Raw genomic sequence first — 25,894 nt, forward strand, 5'->3', positions numbered from 1 at the left:
AATATTTTAAAATATGATTCTCATGTACTTATGCTTGACTTGTAGTTGGGCTTGGTATATAATTCTAGGATGAAAATATTTTCTTTTAGAATTTCAAAGGCATTGCCTCACTGCCTTCTGGCTTCCATTGCTTTTGTTGAGATGTCTGAAGTAATGTGATATTTCCTTTTTTCTATCTTTATAGGTTTTTAGGATTTTCTCTTTGTCCTGGCATTCTGAAAATTTTTGATAATGTGCTCGGGTATGATTTTGCTTTTGAATTCCTTGACTACTTGGTTGGCCCTTTTCAAACAGAAACTAGTAACTCTTAATTCCGAGCAAGATTCTTGCATTATTTCATTGATGAGTCCTCTTCCTGGATTTTCTCTGTTGAATTTTCATGGAACTCTAACTTTTAACTTTTAAAGGAAAGGGAAAATAAGAGATTTATTGGATGTCTTCTTCAGTCTGGCTGTTTAGAAATATCAAGAGGGCGCCTGGGTGGCTCAGTTGGTTAAGCGTCTGCCTTCGGCTCAGGTCATGATCCTGGAGTCCCAGGATCGAGTCCCGCATTGGTCTCCCTGCTCAGCAAGGAGTCTGCTTCTCCCTCTGACCCTCCCCCCTCTCATGTGCTCGCTCGCTCTCTCATTCTCTCTCTCAAATAAATTTAAAAAAAAGAAATATCAAGAAAAGGAAATGGCAGGACAGAAGATATATGTTCAGTGAAAGTCAACAATAACGACAGAAAAATAGGATCAGGGAATATCATGATAGTTCTTCCAATTCTTTTCCTTTTTGGAAGAATAAAATGATTGGGTTGGAATAAAGGTGAAGAGAGATGTTTAGTGTCTTTCTGTAACTTTCTGTTGGGGCACAGAGAAGTGAAGGTGCAAAGAAAGAAAACCATCTGCTTCATCTGCATTTGAGGCTGTATAGCCAGAGGACATGTGTCCCAGTAGGGAACTTGGGTGGTGCTGGGTTGGGTGAATTGCCAGGGAGTTAAAACCTTCTGGAATTGTCTGTGGTGAGCTTATTAAATCTTTGAGTTCAGTAATCACCTTGGCCTGGGGCTTAACGTGAAGAGATGTGTCAGCAGGTAGGATTGGCCAAAAGGGGATAAATGAGTGAGAAAGAAGCAACACTAATCATTTATTCTCATTCAAATTTTCCTAATTTGATGTTTAAGATGTTCCATATCATCAGCATCCTCTCCAACAAATGCCTACACACACACCGATGGGCTCACATACCAACTTCAAAGTGAAACTGAATAAAACTCATGATACTCATCCACACATATCTACACATATCTATAAAATATACACAACAACAAATATACGTTTGACACTTAATATGCTGGTATGCAATATTCTATTGTTATTTACCCTATATAACTAAGCCACTAAGAGCAAAGTAATTGCTTTATGTCCCATAAAATATTCTGCATCTTACCTCATCAGGCAAGTTCCCCTTATGTGCCTTTAAGCATGTGTAGTAGATGATGATACTGTACTCTTTCCCTTTATGTCTGAGAGAAAATCAGAAGGAGCTAGTAATGCTCAATTTGTGTGTCAACCAGATTTCCCAGCAGTCAGTCATGAGGAGCAGAAGCTGGTATCCAAAGATAAGTGAGAAAATGCCTTCTAGCTGCATGAATGTTGTTATAGAGATGGTAGTATAGGAAGTGAGTTGATAGCTTTCCCATGCATTTCATTGTAATATTTTCTCAGATTCCCTTCTCCTGCATTTCCTCCTAGACTTTCACAGACTAGTCAGTTTGTGACTTCAGTAAACAATTTTGAGAGACTGCTTATGTAAAGAATTCCCTTTGGAAAGTTCAATACAGATAAAAAGGGACCCAGGCAGCTAGAGGAGAGGTGGGGGTGAGCCAGAAAGGCCAAGGGGGATTGTCAGTGACAGCAGCAGATGCTGAATGCCTGCATTCCAGGGGCTTGTTCGGAAGCCAAGGGAGTCCCTGTGTATAGAGCTCCGGCCCTGAAAAGGAGGGAAAAGAATGCAGGCACCCCAGCGTCCATGAATAGACCCAGAACATCAGGCTCCAGCGCCTCTGGTTCACAGTCGGCTTTCTCTTAGAATTCAGTTTCAAACTGGTTGAAGGACAATTTTAAATAGAAATAGGATTCTGAAAAAAATAAGCAAACAAAGACTGTTTTGGGCAAAATGGTGTATCATATTTTAAACACTGTTCTTTAATTCTGATGGTTTCTTTACCAAACAAAGCTCTGCTATTTCATTTGAACCACATTAAAATAGGGGTTTTTCTCCCCCTAAGAAAACAAGCATTTTCAAAAGTAGCTTCAAAAAAACAATTACCATTTTAATGTGAAATGCTTAGTTTCAGAAAGTTTATAGCATTATGTTCCAAATTTTAGTTCAAAGGAAATGGAGCTAATGGAGCCGGAATCCGCTTCAACTCGATTGGCAACCCCTGTAAGCTGATCCATCCTGGGCACCCAGCCGACTTAGAGTTTGAGCACAGAGCCTGCCTCCCACTGCTGGGATTCCTGGAGGTCGCCATAGTCTTTTTCATGTTTGCTTTATTTGCCTCATGGTGGTCACAGCTTTTCAAATGTAATAGATTATTGTTCAGGTGCTTTAAAAAAAGAGGATACTGCTAGACAGTTGTGAATAGGTAGTATGCCATCACTGTACTAAGCAGTTTTAAAATGTTTTCTCATATCTCACTGAATTCTCACACAAATTTAGGGGGTTGGAGAAACAGACCCATAAATACAGAGAATAAAACGGATGCTTGCCAGAGGGGGTGGATGGGCAAAATGGGTGAGGGAGAGCAAGAGGTACATACTTCCGGTTGTGGAATAAATAAGTCACCGGGGTGACAGTTTCAGCATAAGGAATATAGCCGATGATATTGTAATAGTGATGTAGGGTGACAGATGGGAGCTACACTTGTGGTGAGCACAGCATAGACTTGTGGAATCACTGTGTCATACACCTGAAACTAATGTAACATTGTGGGTCAACTATACTTCAATAAAAAAAAAAAAAAAGCAGCAGGTCTAGCAAAAAAAAAAAAAATTAGGGGGTTGATATTATCATTACCCCCATATCATAGATGAGGAAACTTGCCCAAAGTCCCAAAGCTTCGTTCTGGGACTAGGATCTTCATTCTGAAGCTAGGATCACAGGCAGAACTGCCCTGTTGTGCTTGACCATGACAACAGCATCCGTTGTGCCCCTGCTGTGGTGAGAGAAAGGAAAGGAATTCTCTGTCCTTTTCATACCCAGTTCCCCAAAGTTCTTTCCTTTCAGCTTTTACGTAAACCTTGAGATCAATGTTCAAATTGAAGACCAGGCTCTCATTCTTTTTTGTAAATGGTCATTTCCAGACATCATTTCTCCTTTCTCACAAGTACACAATCTGGGTGATTTTAGAACTCCACAACTTAGGGTGGGATGGTTCAGAAATTTAATAATTACCACCAAGTTTTCATAAAAACCGGTCAGTAAGCAACTAGATGCCCAGGAGGCTTATAAGTTTTTAGATCTGTTCCTTCACCAATGACTTTACCCACCTGGAAAAGTTATTTTTATATGTATATTTCTACAGTATGCTATTTCTATCTCACAGCCTCTAGGAAATAACAGCTTTCTCAAAAGCCTGAGTCGTCATTCTCATAGACTGTGTGAATACATATACCAGCCTCTCATTCTTGGAGTAAGATACAGGGAAAAGCTTAAATAGCATGAAAGCAAATTAAGTGGTAATAAAACAGCTAACTGAGTGCTTTCTCATTAACCAGGATTTTTCTAAATTCACTCATTTAATATGTATAACAGCCTTACCATCAACAGCCTTGCTTCAAATCTCAGCTTTATGACCTCAGCCTTTGTGAAAGAGACCTCCATCTCTTTGTGACCTCGAGCCACTTGACTTCTCTGGGCCTCAGTTGCCTCAATTGTAAAATAGGAATACTTGTAACAGGATCCACCATTATATGTTTCAAGCAGCATCTGCTCCCACTTGAGCTCATGGCAGCTCTGGCAGGTATGGAGATGGAAAAGATGAACATTTCAATGTTCATAGACCTCAAGTAAATCCCAGAGTGAGTGAGGAGCTAGTGAGTAAGCCACCCTGACTGTACTTGAGTCCAGTGTGAGCACGCTCAACCACTCGTCAACTCGAGAGTTCTGCCATCTGCACTTCTGCCATAGGAAACAGTGGTTGAATCTGGTCACCATGAGGTGTCTGTCTGTCTGAAACTTTTTTGATGATATCAGAAATGAGAGAAATCCTGCTTATATTTCTACTTATAAAAAGCGACTATTTGGACACAATGAGAAATGTTCAGGCATTGGGACTTAATTATTGGCAAGAAATCTTGCAGGATTCTTTAGTTCTGAAATAGTAAGATATAAAAGATTTATATCTGACTCATCTGGGTGGCTACTGATCAGCAACTATTGACAGGAATATACAGTCTTGCAAATGTGATTGTCTCTTTATATTTTTAATTTTATATTTAGCTCTTTATCTTATAATGTTTGTCTGACTGATGCTACCTCTCTCCCATTGACTGGGTAGTGCATTTTAAAATCTTACTCAACAATAGTACTGGTTTAGTGAAAAGGCCATTTTGGTTTTCTGTTTTGATTTGCTTTAACATCATATAAATAGTAATTGAGAGGATTATTGTGTTATTGTAATTTATAGTAAGAAATATATTATTTGGTCTTCATCCAGTTTCACAGAACTTTTAAAACCCTTGGAATTTCCTAAGAGATAAAAGTGAGGAAGTTATCTTGATATTCATAACAAATCCTTTCCAACCACACCTGAGTTTATGTTAATGAAGTGACTTTTGGAAAGCACCTAAGGGTGGGGGTTGGTTGCCAGGGAAACTAACCTTGAGATTGGAGGGTTGGAACTTTCAGTCCTACTGGAACTCCTCAGTCCTCATCTGGGGAAGGGAGAGGGAGTGAAGGTTGAGTTGATCACCAATGGACAATGATTTAATCAATCATGCCTAGATAATGTATCCTTCATAAAGACCTAGAAGCTAAAAAATGATGGGGTTCAGAGGCCTTAAGGGTAGGTGAGCACACAGAGATTTGGGGAGAGTGGTGCCTTTTCCCTGCATTGCTTGCCCTATTCACTTCTTCTATCTGGCTCTTCCTGAGCTACATCCTTTTACAATAAGCAGGTTATCTAGCAAGTAACATGTTTCTGAGTTCTGTGAGCTGCTCTAGCAAATTCATCAAACTGAAAGACAAGGTTGTGGGAACCCCCATTCTCTCTCCAGTAAGTCAGCAGCACAAGAGATCAACTGGACTTGGCTTGGTGTCTGAAGGTGTGGTGGGGGGAGGGGCAGTTGAATGGGACCAACAAACCCTTAACCTGTGGGGTCTGATGCTTTCTCCAGGTAGATAGTATCGGAATTGAGTTGATTTCTTGGTGGTGTGGTAAAAAGGGCATTCACGTCAGAATTGGTGTCAGAATCATAGTTAGGAAATCATTTCCATCTTTGGGGTGGGAAGTGTGGTATTCTCCCTGACTTGTACATGCTGCTTCTCTTTCCAACCTCACTGTGTCTGACAGGGGTCTCTTGACCAGCCATGGCTCTCTTTATGGTTGTTGTTTATTCAGCCCTGGAGCAGGGACCTGGGGGCATGCAGATGACAAGGGCAACCCACCCAACCTTATTCTCAACTGCCTGCAGGGCTCTCCATTTGTGCATCCAGGTTAGGAGCCAAATCCTGAGGTAAGTTCAGGGCCCTCGGACAACAGACAGGCCCAGGAAAGGTCTGGTTTCACTTTTATAGGGGAAATATTTGGTTGGGTGGAGTTGGCAGAAAGGCAGGCATATTCCCATTTCTTGTTCTCTCACGTTTAGAACAACTGTGTAAGCCACGTTCTGCTTGGCTGTATGGGGTGACTCCGATTGGTTTATTATTATTACTGTATGGGGCCATTCCGATTGGTTTATTATTATTACTGTATGGGGTCACTCCGATTGGTTTATTATTATTACCATTATTATTAATAAATAAATAATTTATTTCTTGTTATTACCATGTTCATGGACCACTTTATTTTAAAGGGAATGCATGTCTAAAGTTTCTGGTTACTCAATGAAATGATACAGAAATAATAACCCCACACACTTGGTGGAGACCTTGGGGCTGAGTATGTTGGTCACTAAACCAACTGCAAGGCCATCAGCTTGTAGCTTTAAGCCCTCATGATCCTCCACATTACTTCATATCTTAAAAAGTTCTTAATATTTGTTTCCACTGTCAACCGTCTCATCAGCCACCATATCAGTTTCGGCCCACGTTAAGAAGTCTGTCTTACACCCGAGCGCATAGATGGTTACTTTGGCAGGGTTCTTACATAAACAGATGAAGACAGCTGATAACATTAGCGACTTCACTTGTCATCTCATTTTTCGAGGGCATTTGCTTCCCTGAAAATTATTTATGTTTGATCTATTAATCCATGGCAACTACCAACACAAACGGTACCAAATGTTGTTCCGGGATGATCAGTTGCTGCTTCTCCTTTACACCATTCTATTTTGGGAGTGGTATGAACTTTGGACTATGCTCAGTGGAGCTGTTGCCCCCTTGGGTTAGGAATGGTGGTTGGTAAAAAAGTCTGCTGCTTCTCCTTGCTCATTAGGAGAAAAAAACAAATTCTGCTCATTTACCCAGATGACATCATTACTCACATTTACATTGTAAAAGATTCAAAGTAGGAAAAAATTTTTCTGCACCAGGGAATTTAATGTTTAAAAAAAACTTTAATAATGTATTGCAGTCATACATGTGTTGATTAAAAAAATCAAAACAGAGAAAAGCATAATTGCCTCCATTTTACTCTTTCTCAGCCTGTCCCACTGCACCTCAATAATAATGGAGATCATTTCTGTTTTTACTAATATTGGTTACCTATGTGGGTCTAAATGCTATGCTTTTACATCTATTCTTTGACCCATCATTTTTTTTTATCAGTCTTTTTTTTAAACACAGTTTTATTGATGTATATTAGTACATATAAAATTCAGTTATTTTAAGTGTACAATAAAATGAGTTTTAGTAAATTTACAGAGTTGTGTATATCACCACAATCTAATTTTAGAACATTTCTATCACACCAGAAAGATCCCTCCTGGCCATTTGCAGCCACTTCCCATTTTCAGCCCCAGTCAGGGGCAGTTCCTATTCTATTTTCTGTCTCTATAGATGTCCCTCTCCTGGACAGTTCCTGGAAATGGAAGTGATCAATCAGTTGAAGACTATACTTATTAACTTTCCAATACAAAAGTTCTCATTTATGGAACTGCCTTTCCCCACTCCCTTTTGATCTTCCGTCTTTTTCCTCACCCTTGCTCACTGACAGCTTCTGATAACTTCTGACAGTAAAGACTTTATTTCATTATTGTTAAGGTTGATAATATTTCATCTTGTATCTTTTTAACTGTAAGTTTTTGATGTCTACAGGTTGATTCTAAAAGTAGAAAGCTAAGAGCAGCCTTTATGAATTTGTAAATATTGCTCAGGGCACATGCGGGTAGACGGGCCGCATGACATTTCCTTCCCTTAGTGTCTGATGCAGAGCTGCGATGATGCTCCAGGGGAACGTGCTCCTGGCAGTCATTTATGAGGCCCCTTTCTGTTCCTGAGCTAAGATGAATATTTAGAATGCTTATAGACTTTTGTAATATTTTAACACATTGCTGAGAAACCCAAGCTGGCATGCTTAATGTTAGCAAATGTGGTTTTTGCATTTAAATTTTGCATAGAAATGTATTTTGATGACTCTGCTACACTGACAGGAAAATATTTTACCCACATTAAGGAGATTATGACAGAATATAGATCAGTATACTACGGAATTCTTTTTTAAAAATTCATTTTAGTTTTTAGATTTTTCTCCTGCTTATCCCCCTACCTCCCAGTTTTATCGGGATATAATTGACTTACAGCTCTGTAGAAGTTTAAGGTGTAGAGCAAAATGACTTGAATTGAATATGTTGTGAAATAATTACTACAATAAATTTGCATGAAGGACCCAAGCTCCAGGAAATGCATTATCTCAAGAACTCCTTACCAAGATAAATATATTTTCATTTTAATGTGATAAAATTGTCAACTGTGTCTTTTGGTTTTGTTTTATGTGTGTATGCCCATTTTATTGCATTGTTTAAACTATCATTCTCTGCTATTGAAGAAATAAAGATATTTTCCTATGCACTTTGAATATTTTAAAAGCCTCTTTTCACATTTTTTGCATAATATGAAAATTGAATTGGATTTGGAGTAAAGCTCAGTGCCGTTTTACTTTCACCATACTGATAACCAATTATCCTGATACTGTTTATTGAATAATCAGTCCATTCTTTTCACATTGAACTGAAATTCTAACTCTGCCATAAACAAAGCTTTCAAATATGCATGGATGTATTTCTTGATTTTTTTTTATTTCGTTGTTCTGTTCATTATCCCCATAAGAGTACCCCACCATAATTTAATCATTCTACTTGTAAGTCTTGATAGGTTGTAAAATGAATGAATCTGTTCCTTCCATTCCTCCTTCCAAATTGCTTTGGCTAATGTTGGTTCTTTATTCTTTATCCTCCTGTTTCAATTGTGGGAATAGGCAAATTTAGTGAAAAAAACATGTAAATTTTATTGGAATCACATGTAATTTTTATTTGGGGGAAGAAATCTTTTATTATTTTTAATTTTTAAATGATGAATGTATATATACCAATTATCTTTAGGTCCTACAATTTGCTTTGACATTTGCCTTGGCATTTGGATTTGACACCAAAATCCTTTCTCCTTATGCGACTTGTATTTTATGCCTTTCTCCTTGTGCGCCTTGTATTTCTTTTATATTTCTTGACAAGTTATGCTTGTGTGTTTTTGTGAGTGAGCTTTAAAAATGTTACATTTTGCAACTGATTATACAGTAAGGTAACTTTTTACCACTATGTTCAGCAACTTTACTGAACTTTTATGAGTTTTAGTTGTTTGTAATTGTTCTTGCAGTTATAGAATTATATTTATAATATCTATAAAAATAACATTATTAAAATATCCCTTATATCCTATGTTCATAATCTAATTGAACAAGTTAGGATATCTGTTGCAATGGTGAATTCAAATGGTGATCATAGCGATTCTTACATTTTTCTCAACTTTAAAGGAACTGCTTCTCATGTTTTTCCCTAGTGTGTGATGTTTGCTTTAAATCATTTTATAGTTAGGTACCAGTCAGGGTTTATAAACTTTTCAAACTATTGAAGCACAAGTGTCTTTCTCCTCATCTTCCACATAATGAATATTATGGAGGCTCTCTAGCAATAGTCTGTTTTAATTTTTAATGGATCATGATGATGGAACTCATCAAATACTAACCCACCTTCTGCTTTCTGTCTTTAAGATGGTCTTTTCTCCCGAACTTGTATTGTAGTCAGCATGAGAATACCATTAAGGAAATTCATGGGTTCCTTTTTTTTTTTTCTGGAGTGGTAGAATGGATTATGGTCTTGACTATCTGTTGGCCATTCATATATCTTCTTTGGAAAAATGTCTATTCAGGTCCTTTGCCCATTTTTAAATTGGATTTTGTTTTTTGCTATTGAGTATGAGTTCTTTATATTGTATGAGTTCCTAATCTATTTTGCATATTAACCCCTTATCAGATATATGGTTTGCAAATATTTTTTCCCATTCTCTGGGTTGCCTTTTCATTTGTTGACCATTTCCTTTGTCATGCAGACACTTTTTAGTTTGACGTAGTCCCAAATATTTTATTTTTGCTTTTGTTGCCTTTGATTTTGGTGTCAAATCCAAATGCCAAGGTAAATGTCAAGGAGCTTATCCACTATGTCTTCTTTCAGGAGTTTTATGGTTTCAGATCTTACATTTAAGTCTTTAATCCATTTCAAGTTAATTTTTGTGACTGGTGTATAATAGGAGTCTAGTTTCATTATTTTACATGTGAATATCTACCTTTAACAGCCCTATTTATTGAAGAGATTGTCTTTTCTCCACTGAATATTCTTGGCTCCCTTTTTAAATATTAGTTGATTATATATGCATGGGTCTATTTCTAGGCTCTTGATTCTGTTCAGTTGGCCTATGTGTCTGTTTTTATGTGTTGTTATACTGTTTTGATTACAATAGTTTTATAATCTAGCTTGAAATCAGGAAGCATGCTGCCTCCTGCTTTGTTCTTCTTTCTCAGGATTGTTTTGGCTATTTGGGATTTTTTGTAATTCCATATGCATTTTAGGATTGTTTTTTCTACTTCTGTATAAAAAAACACCATTAGGACCTTGATAGAGATGGTATTGAATCTGTAAATAGCTTTGGGTACATTTTAACAACCTGATTTTTCCTATCCATGAACATGGATACCTTTCCACTTACTTGTGTCTCCTTCAATTTCTTTCATCAATGTCTTGTACTTTTCAGTGTAAAGATATTTCCCCTCCTTGGTTAAATTTATTCCCAAGTATTTTATTGTTTTTGATGCTATGGTAAATAAAATCATTTTCTTTATTTTTTCAGATAATTTGTTGTTAATGTATAGAAATGCTACTGATTTTTGTATATTAATTTTGTATCCTGCAAGTTTAGTGACGTTGTTGATTGTTTTCTAGTGAATTTGTTGATTGTTGCTAACAGTTTTTTTTTTTTGCAGACCATTTGGGATTTTTTTACATGCAAAATCATGTCATCTGGAAATAAGAGACAATTTTACCTCTTCCTTTTCAATTCCCATGACTTTTATTTCTTTTTCTTGTCTGATTGCTCTGGCAAGGACTTCCAGTACTATGTTAAATAAGAGTGGTGAGAATAGGCACCTTTGTCTAGTTCCTGAACTTAGAGGAAATGCTTTCAACCTTTCACCATTGAGTATGATGCTAGCTGAGGGCTGTCATATGTGGCCTTTTTTATATTGAGGTATATTCCTTCTGTACCTAATTTCTTAAGAGTTTTTATCATGAATGGATGCTAAATTTTGTGAAATGCTTTTTCTGCATCTATCAAAATGATCATATAATTTTTTCTTTTATTCTATTAATGTGGTGTATCACATTGATTTGCATGTGTTGAATCATCCTTGCATCCCAGATATAAATCCCATTTGATGATGGTTAATAATTTGTTTAAGGTGCCACTGAATTTGGTTTGCTAGTATTTTATTGAGAAACATGGCAACTATATTCATTAGGAACATTGGTCTGTAGTTTTCTTTTCTGGTAGTGTGATTTTCTGGCTTTGGTAGCCGGATAATTGAAGAAGAAATTTACCAGTTCTATATAATAAATATATAAATATTTTAGATTAAAATTTTCCTTGATGTAAATTATCTGATTAACTCATTTGAGAGTCACTTGGCTAATGGAGACAACACCGTTGTTCTCTTCCTCATTTGAAAGAATCACACTGATATTTGTAATGTTGTCTTTACAGATATTTCATTCATTCAACAAATATGTGTTGAGTGCATTATGGACAGGCACTGTCCTAGGTGCTGAGGATGTGACAGTGAAGAAAATGAAAACCTCACTGTTTTCACAGAGATTTCATTTAATAAAGGGAGAGGCCACAAATAAGTTGAGTGACTTATATAAGATTTTTCAGATAGGGAAAAGTACTACAAAAAATGATATTAAGTGACTGGTGGAGGAGGTTGGTTATTATATAAAGAGGGGCATAAATTTATCAATTCAGAGAAATATTACCAGCCATTTACAATGATTTCCATCTTGTAGTGTAACCTGTAATCCCAAGGCTCAGAAATAATCTCTGCAACCTTGTTACAGTATTCCTTATTGTCTTCAAAAAGTTATTTGCCTGGTTTATATCATATTTTGTATATAATTATATTTCTTTGTCCTAATTAACACTATCACAGAAACAGTTTTTGAAGTTACTACAAAATCTTTATTGTCATTCATTTAAATTGCTGTATGTATAATGTACATTAATTTACAATGCAATTACTGAATAATTACTGTACATTTTAAAATTTATTTGGTCAGTCTTTTTTTTTAATTTAATTTTAATTTTAATTTTTTTGAACTCCTTTAAATTTTATTATGTTATGTTAGTCACCATACAATACATCATTAGTTTTTGATGTGGTGACCCATGATCCATTGTTTTCGTATAACACACAGTGCTCCATGCAGTACGTGCCCTTCTTAATACCCATCATTGGGCTAACCAATCCACCCTCTCCCGTCCCCTCTAAAACCCTGTTTGTTTCTCAGAGTCCCTAGTCTCTCACGGTTTCTCTCTCCCTCCGATTCCCTCCCCCTCATTTTTCCCTTCCTTCTCCTAATGTCCTCCATGTTATTCCTTATGTTCCACAAAGAAGTGAAACCATATGATAATTGACTTTCTCTGCTTGACTTATTTCACTTAGCATAATCTCCTCCAGTCCCATCCATGTTGATGCAAAAGTTGGGTATTCATCCTTTCTGATGGCTGAGTAATATTCCATTGTATATTTGGACCACATCTTCTTTATCCATTCATCTGTTGAAGGGCATCTCAGTTCTTTCCACAGTTTGGCTATTGTGGGCATTGCTGCTATGAACATTGGGGTGCATATGGCCCTTCCTTTCACTACATCTGTGTCTTTGGGATAAATACCCAGGAGTGCAATTGCTAGGTCATAGGGTAGCTCTATTTTTAAATTTTTGAGGAACCTCCACACTGTTTTCCAAAGTGGCTATACCAACTTGCATTCCCACCAACAGTGTAAGAGGGTTCCCCTTTCTCCACTATTTGGTCAGTCTTCTATTAAGAATTTTCAGTTTGCAGTTTCAGTGATTATATTTACTTCTATAATGAACATTGTTGTGTACTTATTGAATTATTTTTAAAGAATTGAGTCTATTATTGAAATTATTGTGTCAAAGTATAATAATGTTGTTAAGGCTCTTAGAAAAATATTTCCAAATTGTATCTCAAAAGGGTAATACAAATTTATATTTCCAGAATCCATGCATAAGAGTGTCTGCTTCATAGAAGCACTTTCTGAATCAGTTATTTCTATTTTGAAAGCTTTTAAATTTGATAGGCGAAAAATAGCATTGTATATATACACCACATTTTTCTTATGCATTCATCTATTGATGGACACAGGTTGCTTCCATGTCTTGGCTATTGTAAACAATGTGGCAATAAACATAGGGGTGCATATCTTTTTGAGTTAGTGTTTTCATTTTCCCTAGATAAATACCCAACAATAGGATTATTGGATCATATGGTATTTCTGTCTTAATTGTTTGAGGTACCTCCATACTGTTTTCCACAGTGGCTGTAGCAATTTACATTCCCACCAATAAGGCACAAGGATTCCTTTTTCTCACATCCTTGTCAATACTCCTTGTTTCTTGTCTTCTTGATTTTAGTCATTTTAACAGGTGTGAGGTGATATCCCATTGTGGCTTTGATTTGCATTTCCCTGATGATTAGTGATGTTGAGCATCTTTTCATGTGTCTGCTTGCCATCTATATGTCTTTTTTGGAAAGATGTCTATTCAGGTCTTCAGCCCATTTTTTAATTGAATTATTATTATTATTTTTTTTGATGTAGAGTTGTGTAAGTTCTTTATATATTTTGGATATGCCATTTGCAAATATATTCTCCCATTCAGTAGATGGTCTTTTTGTTTTCTTGGTTTTCTTTGCTGTGCAAAAGCTTTTTATTTTGATATAGTCCCAGTAGTTCATTTTTGCTTTCATTCCCCCTGCTCAGAAGACATGTCTAGAAATATGCTGCTATAGCCAATGTCAGAGAAATTACTGCTCGTGTTCTCTTCTAAGAATTTCATGCTTTCAGGTCCCACGGCTTGGTCTTTAATCCATTTTGCATTTATTTTTGTGTATACTGTTAGCTGGTAGTCCACTTTAATTCTTTTACATGTAGCCATCCAGTTTTCCCAGAACCATTTATTGAAAAGACTGTCTTTTCCCTGTTGTATATTCTTACTTCCTTTGTCACAGATTAAGTGGCCATATAAGTATAGGCTTATTCCTGGTAACTTTATTCTATTGATCTATGTCTATTTTTGTGCTAGTACCATACTCTTTTGATGACTACAGCTTTGTAGTATATTTTGAAATCTGGAATTGTGAGTACCTCCAGCTTTGTTCTTCTTTTTCAGGATTGCTTTGGCTATCTGGGGTCCTCTGTGGTTCCATACAAGTTTTAGTATTATTTGTTCCAATTTTGTGGAAAATGCTGTTGATATTTTGACAGGGATTGCATTGAATCTGTAGATTGCTTTGGGTAATGTGGACATTTTGACAATAATAATTCTTCTAATCCATGAGCATGGAATATCTCTCCATTTGTTTGTGTCACATTCAATTTTTTTCATCAATGTTTGTAGTTTTCAGAGTACTGGTCTTTCATCTCTTTGGTTAAATTTAGTCCTGGGTATGTTATTCTTTTTGGTATAATTGTAAATTTTTTTTTTTTAATTTCTCTTTCTGCAACTCATTGTTAGTGTATAGAAATGCTACTGATTTCCGACTTTTGATCTTGTATCCTGCCACTTGACTGAATTCATTTATTCCAGTAGTTTTTTGGTGGAGTCTTTAGGATTTTCTATGTATAGCATCATGTCATCTGCAAGTAGTGACTGTTCAACTTCTTTACTAATACGGATGCCTCTTTTTTTTTTTTCTTGCGTGATTGCTGTTGGCTTAGACTATGTTGAATAAAAGTGGTGAGAACGGACATCCTTATCTTGTTCCTGAAAGAAAGCTCTCAGTTTTTTGCCATTGAGTATGATGTTAGTTGTGGTTTTTCATATATGGTCTTTATTATGTTAAGGTATATTCCCTTTAGCACATTTTGTTGAGAGTTTTTATTATGAATGGATGTTGAATCTTGTCAAATGCTTTTTTGCATCTATTGAGATGATCAGATGATTTTTATCCTTCATTTTGTTGAGGTCGTGTTTCACACTGATTGATTTGCAAATACTGAACCATCTTTACATCCCAGAAATAAATTTCACCTGACCATGGTGAATGATCTTCTTAATGTATTAATTTCTAGTTTCATAGCATTGTGGTCAGAAAAGATGCCTGGTATGATTTTAATCATCTTAAATTTATTGAGGTTTGATTTATGGCTTAAGTTGTGATCTGTTCTGGAGAATGTTCCATGTGCACTTGAAAAGAATGCATATTCTGTAGCTTTTGGATGGAGTGTTCTGTATATATCAGTTATGTCCATTTGGTCCAATGTGTCATTTATAGACATTGTTTCCTTATTGATTTTCTGTCTGGATAATCTATCCACTGATGTAAGTGGAGTGTTGAAGTCCTCTACAATTATTGTCTTACCATCAATTTCTCTCTTTATGTCCACTAACTTGCTTTTTGTGTTTAGGTGCTCCAATTTTGGTTATGTAGATATTGACAATTGTTATATCCTCTTATTGGAACTACCTCTTTATCACTATGTGCTACCTTTCTTTGTTTTTTATTACAATCTTTGTCTTAAATCTATTCTATCTGATATAAGTATTGTTACTCTAGCTTTTTTTTTCACTTCTATTTGCATGATGATTGTTTTTCCATCCTTTCACTTTCAGTCTGTATGTGTCTTTAGGTCTGAAGTGAGTCTCTTGTAGGCAGCATATAGACTGATCTTGTTTTTCTAACCATTCTACCACTCTACATCCTTTAATTGGGGCATTTAGGCCATTTACACTTAAAGTAATTATTCATAGGTATGTACTTATGGCCATTAAAAAAATTTTGTTTTCTGGTTGTTTTCCTAGTTCTTCTTTGTTCCTTTCTTCTCTTGCTCTCTTTCATTTTGATCAATGAGTGTTTCTAATGTTTTCTTTTTCCTTTGTTTGTTTGTTTTGGCTTTCTTTCTCTTTATTTTTTTCTGTATCTATCATAGGTTTGTGGTTTGTGGTTACCATGAGGTTCATATGTAACATCCTAAGTAAATAACAGTCCATATTAATTTGATGGTCATTTATATTCAAAGACTTAAAAAAAAACTAAACTAAAAGCAGAAAAAAAATGTCTTTCTTTTTCTTTTTCCCTTTCACTTCCCTTTTTACTCCCTTCTCCACATTTTATGTGTATGTTGTCATATTTTACATCTTCTTATTCATAGTTTTCTTATGGCTAATTATAACCGCTTCTTTTCCACTTAAAGACATCCCTTTAAAATTTCTTGTAAGACTGTTTAGTGGTGATAAACTCCTTTATCTTTTGTTTTTCTGAGAAACTCTTTATTTCTCCTTCAAATATGAATGATAACCTTGCCAGGTAGAGTACTCTTGGTGGTAGATTTTTTTTCCTTTTAGCACTTTGAATATATCATGCTACTTTCTTCTGGCTTTCAAAGTTTCTGCTGAAAAATTAGCTGATGACCTTAAAGGTTTTCCTTTGTAAGTAACTTTTTGTTTCTCTCTTGGTTCTTTGAAGATTCTCTCTTACCTTTAAACTTTGACATTTTAATTATTATGTTCTGTGGTGTGGACATTCTTGAGTTCATCTTGTTTGGACCTCTCTGTTCTTCTTGAACTTGGATGTCTATTTTCTTCTCTAGGCTAGGGAAGTTTTCAATTATTATTTCTTAAAATATGTTTTCTACAACTTTCTCACGCTATTCTTCTGGGACCCCTATAATGTAAATGTTTGTTGGCTTGATGTTGTCCAAGAGATTTCTTAATTTATCCACATTTTAAAAATTCTTTTCTTTTTTTGAAGTTCAGCTTGTGTGCTTTCCATTACTCTGTGTTCCAGATCACTGATACATTCTTCTGAACTCTCTAATCAACCGTTGATTCCCTCCAGTGTGTTTTTTGTTTCTGTCTTTGTTTTCCTCAACTCTGACTGGTTCTTTTAAATATTTTCTATCTCTTTATTGAAGGTCTCACTGAGTTCATCCACTCTCTTCTCCAGCCCAGAGAGTATCTCTACAATCATTATTTTAAATTCTAGAACAAGCATTTGTTTATCTCTGTTTCATTTAGGGTGTTTTTTGTTGTTGTTGTTGTTGTTTTTGTTTTGTTTTTTTAACATATTCCTCTGTGTCCCCATTTTGCTTGAGTTTCTGTATTTGTTTCTAGATTAGGCAAAATGGTTACTTCTAAACTTAAAGAAATGGTTCTGTGTATGGTGCCCACTATGCAGATTGTGTGCCTGAACTGACTGCTTATGGCATCCAGACCCTGCTCTGGTCTAGTCTTTTAAGGTGGGGTGGGAATGTAAACCATGTTGTTCTCCAGTCCCTCTAAACTGAGGAGCTTTCTTGCAGTTCCTCTGCTGCTTGGCAGAGTTCTAGTGTTGTCTCTTTCATATGCTAGTTGCTCTTCTAAAGCATGCCATTTTTTTTGTGCCCATGGACAGAGGGATCTGTTCCCGGTCCATCAGTACTATCCTTCCCACTGCCATTAACAACGCTGGGAGTGCGGGTTCCCTTTCTTGCTGTGTCTCTGTCTCTCTTGCTGTTCTCTTGCTATTCTCCCAATCTTTGGTTGTTCTGTGGCTGTTCAGTCATCCCTCAGTTCTTCTTCAGGAGGAATTGTTCTATTAATAGGTGTAATTTGGTATGTTCTGTGGAGGAGGTGAGTTTAAACTCTTCCTATGTTGGCATCTTGTACCAGAACTCTATAAAATTTGGATTTTAATTCACCTGTCTCTGAATCTTGATTTTTTAAATTAAATACAAATGCTTGAGAATCTGCAAGTCAGCTAGAAAATTTGAGTTTATTTATTTTATGGATGTGCCCACCGTTTATTCAATCATTCCTCTATTGATTAATAAACTCTTTGATTCTTCTTTTGCACATCCTTGTTGTACTAATATCCTCCTACATACATCCTTATGTACTGATGCTTTTATATCTAATAGACATATTCCTAAGAGTGGGATTGTTTATCAAATAGTATGTATATTTTTAACTTTAACAGATATTATCAGATTTCTTTCCAGAAATGCTGCAGTAGTAATGCTTGAGAATTTATTTTCTCTACAATCCTTTTCTGTAAAAAAATATTTAGAGCAAAAATTGCAAAATATTGAATTTTAGCAAAACTAGTGAATATAGTAGTTTTTGTCCCATTATTCTATATACTCTTCTGTGGGCTTGAGGTATTTTATAATACTTTTAAAAAGTTATAATGCTATCCTTATTGATCTTTTGTGTACTCTATAAAATAAGGATATTAAAATGAATAATTCTTCCATTATATTTGTTGTCATTATTTCCTCTGCTTGTCTTTTTTTATTTTGCAACTTTATTGAGGTATACTGTACATATAACAAAAGTCTCCCAGCATAACTGTATAGTACTATGAGTTTTTATAAATTTGTAAAGTTGTGCAATCATCAGTCCAGTTTTAGATTCCATCCAGTACTCCAAAAAGTTCTCTTGTGCCTACTTGAAGGCATTTTCTGCTCCCAGCCCCAGCAGCAGGCAAGCATTGATTTGCTTTCTGTGCCTATATTTTTTCCTTTCTTAAAAATGTCATATAGTTGGAATCATACAGTAAAGTCTTTTGTGTCAGGCTTCTTTCACTTAGCATACTGTTTTTTAAGTTCGTCTACATTCTTGCATCTATCAGCAAATCATTCTCTTTTATTACTTTGTCCCATTGTACTGATATACCATATATTGTTGATCCATTTACCAGTTATGGACATTTGGGATGTTTCCAGTTTGGGGTTATTATAAATAATGCAGCTCTGGAGGTTCACATGTACATGTTTGGGCATATTTTTTTATTTCTCTTGAGTAGATATTTAGGAACAGATGTGTTTAACTTAATTAGAAACTGCCAAGCTGTTTTACAAAGTAACTGTATCATTTTTATGTTCCCACCAGCTATGTGTGAAGATCCATTTCACCATATCTTCAGCAACATTTGATTGTCAGTCTTTTTGGTTATAGACGTTCTAGTGTGTGTGTGCATACTCATTACAGCTTTAATTTGCATTTCTCTAAGCATTAATAATATTAAGCAACTCTCATGTGCTTATTTTTCACCCATAATATATTTCTGGTGAATTATCTGTTCAATTTTTTTGCCCAATTTTAATTGGATTGTTTGCTTTTTTTTCTGATGGAGTCATAAAGTTCTCTGTGGAGTTATGGAATTCTTTATTTGCGATACAAGTCTTATTGGATATATGGTTTGCAAATGTTTTTCTCAGCTTGAGACTTGTCTTTGCATTTTCTTAACGATGTGTTTTGAAGAGCAAGAATTTTCAATTTTAATGAAACACAATTTATCAATTTCTCTTTTATGAATTGTTTTGATGTCATATCTAAAATATCTTTGCCCAGTCTAAGGCCACAGTGATTTCTCCTATATATCTATGATTTCTTTTTGAAGTTTTATAGACCGGGTGCTTAGCTTTTAGGTCTATGAGAAATTTTGAGTTGATTATTTATATATGGTGTGGGGTAAGTCTCTCATTTCACACTTATACTTGGCATGTGAATATCCAATTGTTCTAGTGTCATTTGTTGAAAAGACTATCCTTTTCTCATTGAATTGGCAACTTAGTTCAAAATCTATTGACTACAAATTAATGGGTTAGTTTATGATCTTTCATTTCTGTTCCATTGATTTATGTACCTATGCTTATGCCAATGCCACATTGACTTGATTATTGTAGCTACATAGTAACTTTTGAAATCAGATAGTGTAGGTCCTCCCACTTCATTCTGTTCTGCAGTTGATTTGACTATTCTAAATCCTCTGCCTTTCCATATAATTTTTGGGATCTGCTTGTCAATTTCTATAAAGTAGCCAGCAGAGATTTTGGTAGATATTACTTTGAATTTACAGATCAAGGTTGGGGGAGAACTGTCATCTTAAAAATATTGAATCTTCCAAGTTATGACCATGGCATATTTCTCCATTTATTTAGGTGTACTTTAATTTTCCTCATTTGTAATTTTCAGGGCATAAGTTTTGTACTTTTGTTAAATTTGTTCCTAAATAGTTTGTTCTTTTTGATGGTATTTTGAAAAGAATTGTTTTCTCAATTTTATTTGCATATTACTTGCTGCTATGTAGAGAGGAACAAATGTATTCTTGTGTATTGATTCTGTGACCTTGTTAAACTTGCTTATTAGGTCTAGTAGGTTTTTTGAAGATTCTTTAGTATTTTTACATAGTAGATTGTATTGTCTGCAAGTATTATGCAGTTTTACTCCTCCATTCCCAATCTGTATGCCTTTAATTTTCCTTTTCTTGCCTTATTGCGCTGGCCAGAACTTCAGTACAACATTAAATGAAAGTGGTGAGAGTAGAAATATCATTAGCTTATTCCCATTCTTAGGGGAAAGCAGTCAGTCTTTTACTATTAAGTATAATGTCAGCAGTAGACTTTTTGTGGATGCTTTTTATCAATTTGGGGAACTGATCAAGTTTTTGAGAATATTTATACAAGCAAATGCATGGATCTTTTACTTCGTAATTCTCTGTATGACTTTTAAACTTGTATTTTCTCTCTTTCTTTAAGCTTATGATTTTTCCCTTTTTGTTGATTGGAACATTTACCATTTGATTTGTGTGACATAATTCATAAAACATGAGCTTTAGGGTCAGATTTGGCTTGAGTCCTGTCACTTCTGTTTGCTAGCTGTGTGACCTTGCAGCATTTCCTTATGTGTAAAATGCTGTAATTATAATATTCACTTCACTATGTAGTTGTGAAAATTAGAAGGGATCACGTATCATTTCATGGTGTGAGTGACAGGATCATGTAGCCACCTGTCCTATCAAATGAGGGAATAGTCACTAAAGTACACTTTTTGAGAAAGGGACATGTCCTCTTTTCTGAGAATCAGGTGTTGGAGTATAAAGAGAGAGCGTTTAGTGAAAGAAATAATTTTAATTTCTAAAATACATATATGGAAGTACTGGATTTGTATATTTATCTTTTATCCAGCTTTTAAACTAACTTTAAAAAAATTAATTTTAATAATTTTCAGATGATTCACCTTATTTTTCTAGGTGGAAAATCAGGTTTTCTTCAAATGATCATTATTTAGTATCCTTTCTTATTTTTTATTTATTTTTCTGTTGGCTGGAAATCCTAGAACAATGAAAATTATGACATCAACAGGCAGCTTTTTGTTCCAATTTTCACAGGATATTGGATACTAGAAGGGAGTATATTTCATTATGATACTGTGCTAAAAATGTATTTTCTATTCCTACTCTTACTGTTTCGGTGTTTAAATTTATCCAATACCACTTGGTATTTATTAATATTTTTCTTATTTTGCCTTTAGGTGTATACAACTGATTTAATACTTATCTTTCATACTATAGCATACATTCTGCAGGGGTGGAGACAATGTTTATTTTATATACCCATTGCTTCAGTACTTGCTACTTTATATTGTTCAATAAATATTATTTAAATGATGATGCTTTATAATTACAAATTTCCTAATATTAAGCTATCTTTCAACTCCTGAAATAAATTCTACTTGGCCTATTCCTTTAATATACAGTTTAAATATTTTTATAGTATTTTATTTATGATTTCTATAACTATATTCATAAGAAAGATGAATGTATACCTTAATGTCTTTGGATGAATTTTTTTAAGTTTTACTTTTTTTATTATTAGGACCGTTTTTGCTTCATGAAATGAACTCCATGGCTTCCTTTGTTTTTTCTGTATGTTTTAGTACAGTCTCTATATCATGTGAATTATGTATTACTAGAGGATTTAAAGAGACCTACTTATAAAGCCACATAAGACTAGAATAGTGGTTTTCAAGTCTAACTGCATATTCAAATTACCTAACAAGTTTTCAAAAATACCAACCTGAGGCTATACCCCTAATTAACAAAATCAGAATCTCTCAGTTGGGACCTAGGTATCAACATTTTATTCTTATTTATTTGACAGAGAGAGTGAGAGGGTACAAGCAGGGAGAGCAGTAGAGAGAGAGGGAGAAGCAGGCTTCCCGCGGAGCAGGAGGCCCGATGTGGGGCTCAATCCCAGGACCCTGGAATCATGACCGGAGCCGAAGGCAGATACTTAACCATCTGAGCCGCCTAGGCACCCTGATATCAACATTTTAAAATGCAAAATAAAATGAAAGTCTCAGTGGTTTATAAGATTTGTGCTAGCTCAAATATTTTCTGATTTTGTTCATAACTGGTCCAATTGTAAATACTGATTCATTTCTACTCTGTTTGGTACCAGCTAACTGATGGAGTCCAGCAGGCATATCAAAGCAATAGTTCTGACGGCTAGTTTTTCTGCTTGTATCTTATTTTAATCTTACACCAGACCAGTAAGGTAAAGCAGATAGTATAATCACTATTTGGAAAGCAGATGAAACAGACTTTGGAAGGTTAAGTGGCACAGCCTCTTAACTCCCATCATTTTGTTATTTCAATCAATAATAGAGTCTAAAGACCAAGCAATAAAACAATGGTTGACACACAAGAAAAGAAATACGAGCTCATTAACTAATCAGGAGGTCTTATTTCCAAAGAGTAAATCTGATTACATTGCTGCCTGTTTAAAGCCCTTCAATGGCTTCCTTATGCCTAAAGAGAAAAAAAAAAAAATCCAAATTCCTTTGTGTGGCATAAGAGGTCCTTTGTGTGACACAAGATCTGGCCCCTCATTACCTCTCCAGCCGTATTTCTCAAAAGACCCTCTCATGCTCCTTATACTCAGGCATGTAAAATGTTTTGAAATTCTCCAAATGCTCTGGCTCTTTTGTGCCCATGCTTTTGCTCAAGTTATTTGCTTTTTCTGAAAGGTCCACCTTCCAAAACGGTCTTTTCCCTTCTGCTCTCTAATTCTTTTGACCAATTTATCTTTAAAGACTGATTGAGTTCAAAGGCTACACCCCTGAGACCTTCCTTCCTTCCAGCTTCTAGAATTCCCTATAAAACAATGACTGCCTAAAGGGCACCGACATTTGTTAATCATCCCTCACTGCCTAAAACAAGGCCACAGTTGGTATTTAACAAAGGTTTGGCAAGCTGATATCAGGGACTGTCGCAGATCTGTCAGTTGAACCCAAGATCTTACCTATTAAATGAAATCTCTACTGCTGCCCAGGCTCTGTCCCCTAGCTTGTTGAGGGGGCTCAGGGTTACAGGGAGGCGGATGAGGCTGGTAACCACACTGCCACCGACACATTGTGCTGGTAATTCCAGAACATACTCCTTTCCTCAATAGTAATCATAAAAATCTGAGAAAAGAGAAATACACTACACTAGGATAAAAGTAAGGAATTCTTCTTGTGTTGGTCGTTACGTTTTTGATGAGGCAAAAGTTTAAACGAGACTGTAATCATAAAAACTCTAATTGTCCTTTCCTGTTAATAACCATCGCAAACCAGTCTGACTGTGCATGGCATGTGTATATTGTGGATGTGAGTAGTGTGTGCATGTGGGTTAAATTTTGTATATGTTTCCATACTTAAACACACACCTGCAGTTCTCAAAACACCTAATCTATAATTCAGTTGTACATGTGTGATGTGGCCAATATCCCCACTGTGCAGGAAGCCTGGGCCGCAATTTCTTCTGCACGGATTCACATCCTGGGTGCTCATCTCATCCTGTTCTGTGTTCTGTGGCTACACACCTGGCTGAGAACAGGATTCATGGTGCTGAGAAAAGTGCCTGGTTCTCTGCATAAAAGGTGATGTCTGAGTGGAAGGTGGCCAAGGGAAGATTCAAAGACAAAATATGAAAATGTGCTCAGGGGTCCACGTGGGAGGTGATGAGCTTGGGATCGGACACGGGTTCTCTGCAGTTTCCGGTGTCTTACTCACATGCAAGATTTTTTTGCTCTTCATTCACCCTTCCACATTTTAAGCAAAGATTTTTTTTTTTTTAAAGACCTACCAGGAAACAAGGAGCCACAGTGAAACTTGGGGCATCAGCTTGGATCTGGATAGATATTTGTCAGAGGGGAGAATTGCTGAGAGCTGTAAGATACTTAGATATCTCTTATTCTCTTAGGCACGAACTTGATTGTGACAGAGATCATATGTTCCTCCCTGCTCACTCCTCCCCACAATGGTCTTTCCTTCTTCGGATTTGAGAATTTGACACATCTTAGTACTTACTACCCTCTAACTGTATTGTAGGTTTTAGTTTCTCTTCTCCGACAAGATTGTGTATCATGAGAAAGATTCAAGAAGAAATAGATGATCCTATTTTGTAGGCTAGCACAGTCTTAGGCACACGAGGAAGTGATACACTGGTGTTAATTGATTAGTGTATTACAGATGCTTAAAAGATTACGTAAAGGCTATCATTTAAAAATAAAACCAAACCGTGAAGAACTTCTTTCAGCTAATGGAGACTTTCCATGGCTTTTTTTTTTTTTTGAGGGAATGGGGAGGCAGCGGGCATGCCGTTTTCAACTGGACATTTTGCTGCCAAGAAGAGAACCTTAGAGTATAGGAAAAAATAAAACCTGAAGCCAAACAGAGCTAATATTTTTCAAGTGCTCACTTAATTTTAAAACCACAGCATTTTTCATCGCTTTTTGCCCTAAAAGAAAAAGAGCAAGGCACATCTGCTCAAAATGCAATCCAGAAATGAGATGATGAAATCAAGCCATGTTGCATGTGGGCAGTGTAGACGTCCTCTGTTTGTGCACCGACCCTGCCAAGCCGACACGCTCACACAGCCTGGTGTCGGTGCTTGGCATGCCTTCTCAGGGCCCAGACACACGGCTGATGAAAATCATTCATAATTTCACATCAGGGATGTTGACTTCTTGCAGACTCCTGTTTTGAACAACCCGCTTGAGTTTATGTGGAATCAGCTGTCATCGACAGTTAAGCTTGGCCTCATGCACCACAATGTAGGATGAATAGGTATCCTTCATTCCGTGCCTCCGTTTGCTGGAATCCCGTTTTTCTTCAGAAGTTTGCTCATGTGAGCCTAGCCCCTGACAGGAGCCCCTTCACCAACTTGCGCTTTAATGTCAATTCCTATCCCCTCGAATTTGTGTGAAAACTCTCATGGAGGTGTCATCCATCGTTTCCATACTTAAAGCCGTGCTTATGAATCCTTGCATACAGCAATTCTTTTTAGATTTGATTTCTGGGAAAACAAGAATTTTTAAAACCCCGCATTCTTTCTTCTGTCTACTGCTATTTTTTTAAAATAAAGATCTTACCTATTTATTTGAGAGAGTGAGTGAGTGTGTGAGCAGGAGGAGGGGAGGGGCGGAAGGAGAGGGAGAAGAAGGCTCCCCGCCGAGCAGGGAGCCCGATTCTGGGCTCGATCCCAGGACCCCGGGATCATGACCTGAGCCACCCAGATGCCCCTGTCTACTGCTATTGTACATGTCTCTTGTTTCCACTTTAGCCGCGGCCTACAGGAAGCTCAGAGCCATGTTTCATACTCCATTATAGAAACCACATTACATGTTAGTATTATTGTACTTACTATATTTTTCCCTCTTGATTCTTAGTTCCCATCTCCGTTCTTCTTATATTAAGCTTCTCATATGCTTTTTGTTGTAAACTATATAAAAACCATTTTGGAGGAAGGCAGGGTTTCTATAAATGATAAAGCATAACTATCCTTTATTGTCCTGCTAAATCATCTTAGTTTTAGATTCAATGCCTCTAGAAGAAACACTGTATCTCCTTAAAACCCGGGGAAGCAGAGAGCTTGCTTCTTCTGAAGCAACTGTGGGTACGGCGTCCACATTGACGAAGGCGCCTGAGGCCTGAGCAGCAGTACATTTGGTAACCAGACATTTTTCTTGCCCGTTCTCAGTGCCTTCAGTCTTTCACGTTCTTGGTCCTCGGTACTGCATTCCTCTGGAAAGGTACGCGAGGTTATTATCTAAGAACAGATATTTAATAAAATTACACAGACAACAGTAATTAAG

This window comes from Zalophus californianus, chromosome 3 (genome assembly GCF_009762305.2).
Source record: "Zalophus californianus isolate mZalCal1 chromosome 3, mZalCal1.pri.v2, whole genome shotgun sequence".
NCBI classification, from domain to species: Eukaryota; Metazoa; Chordata; class Mammalia; order Carnivora; family Otariidae; genus Zalophus; species Zalophus californianus.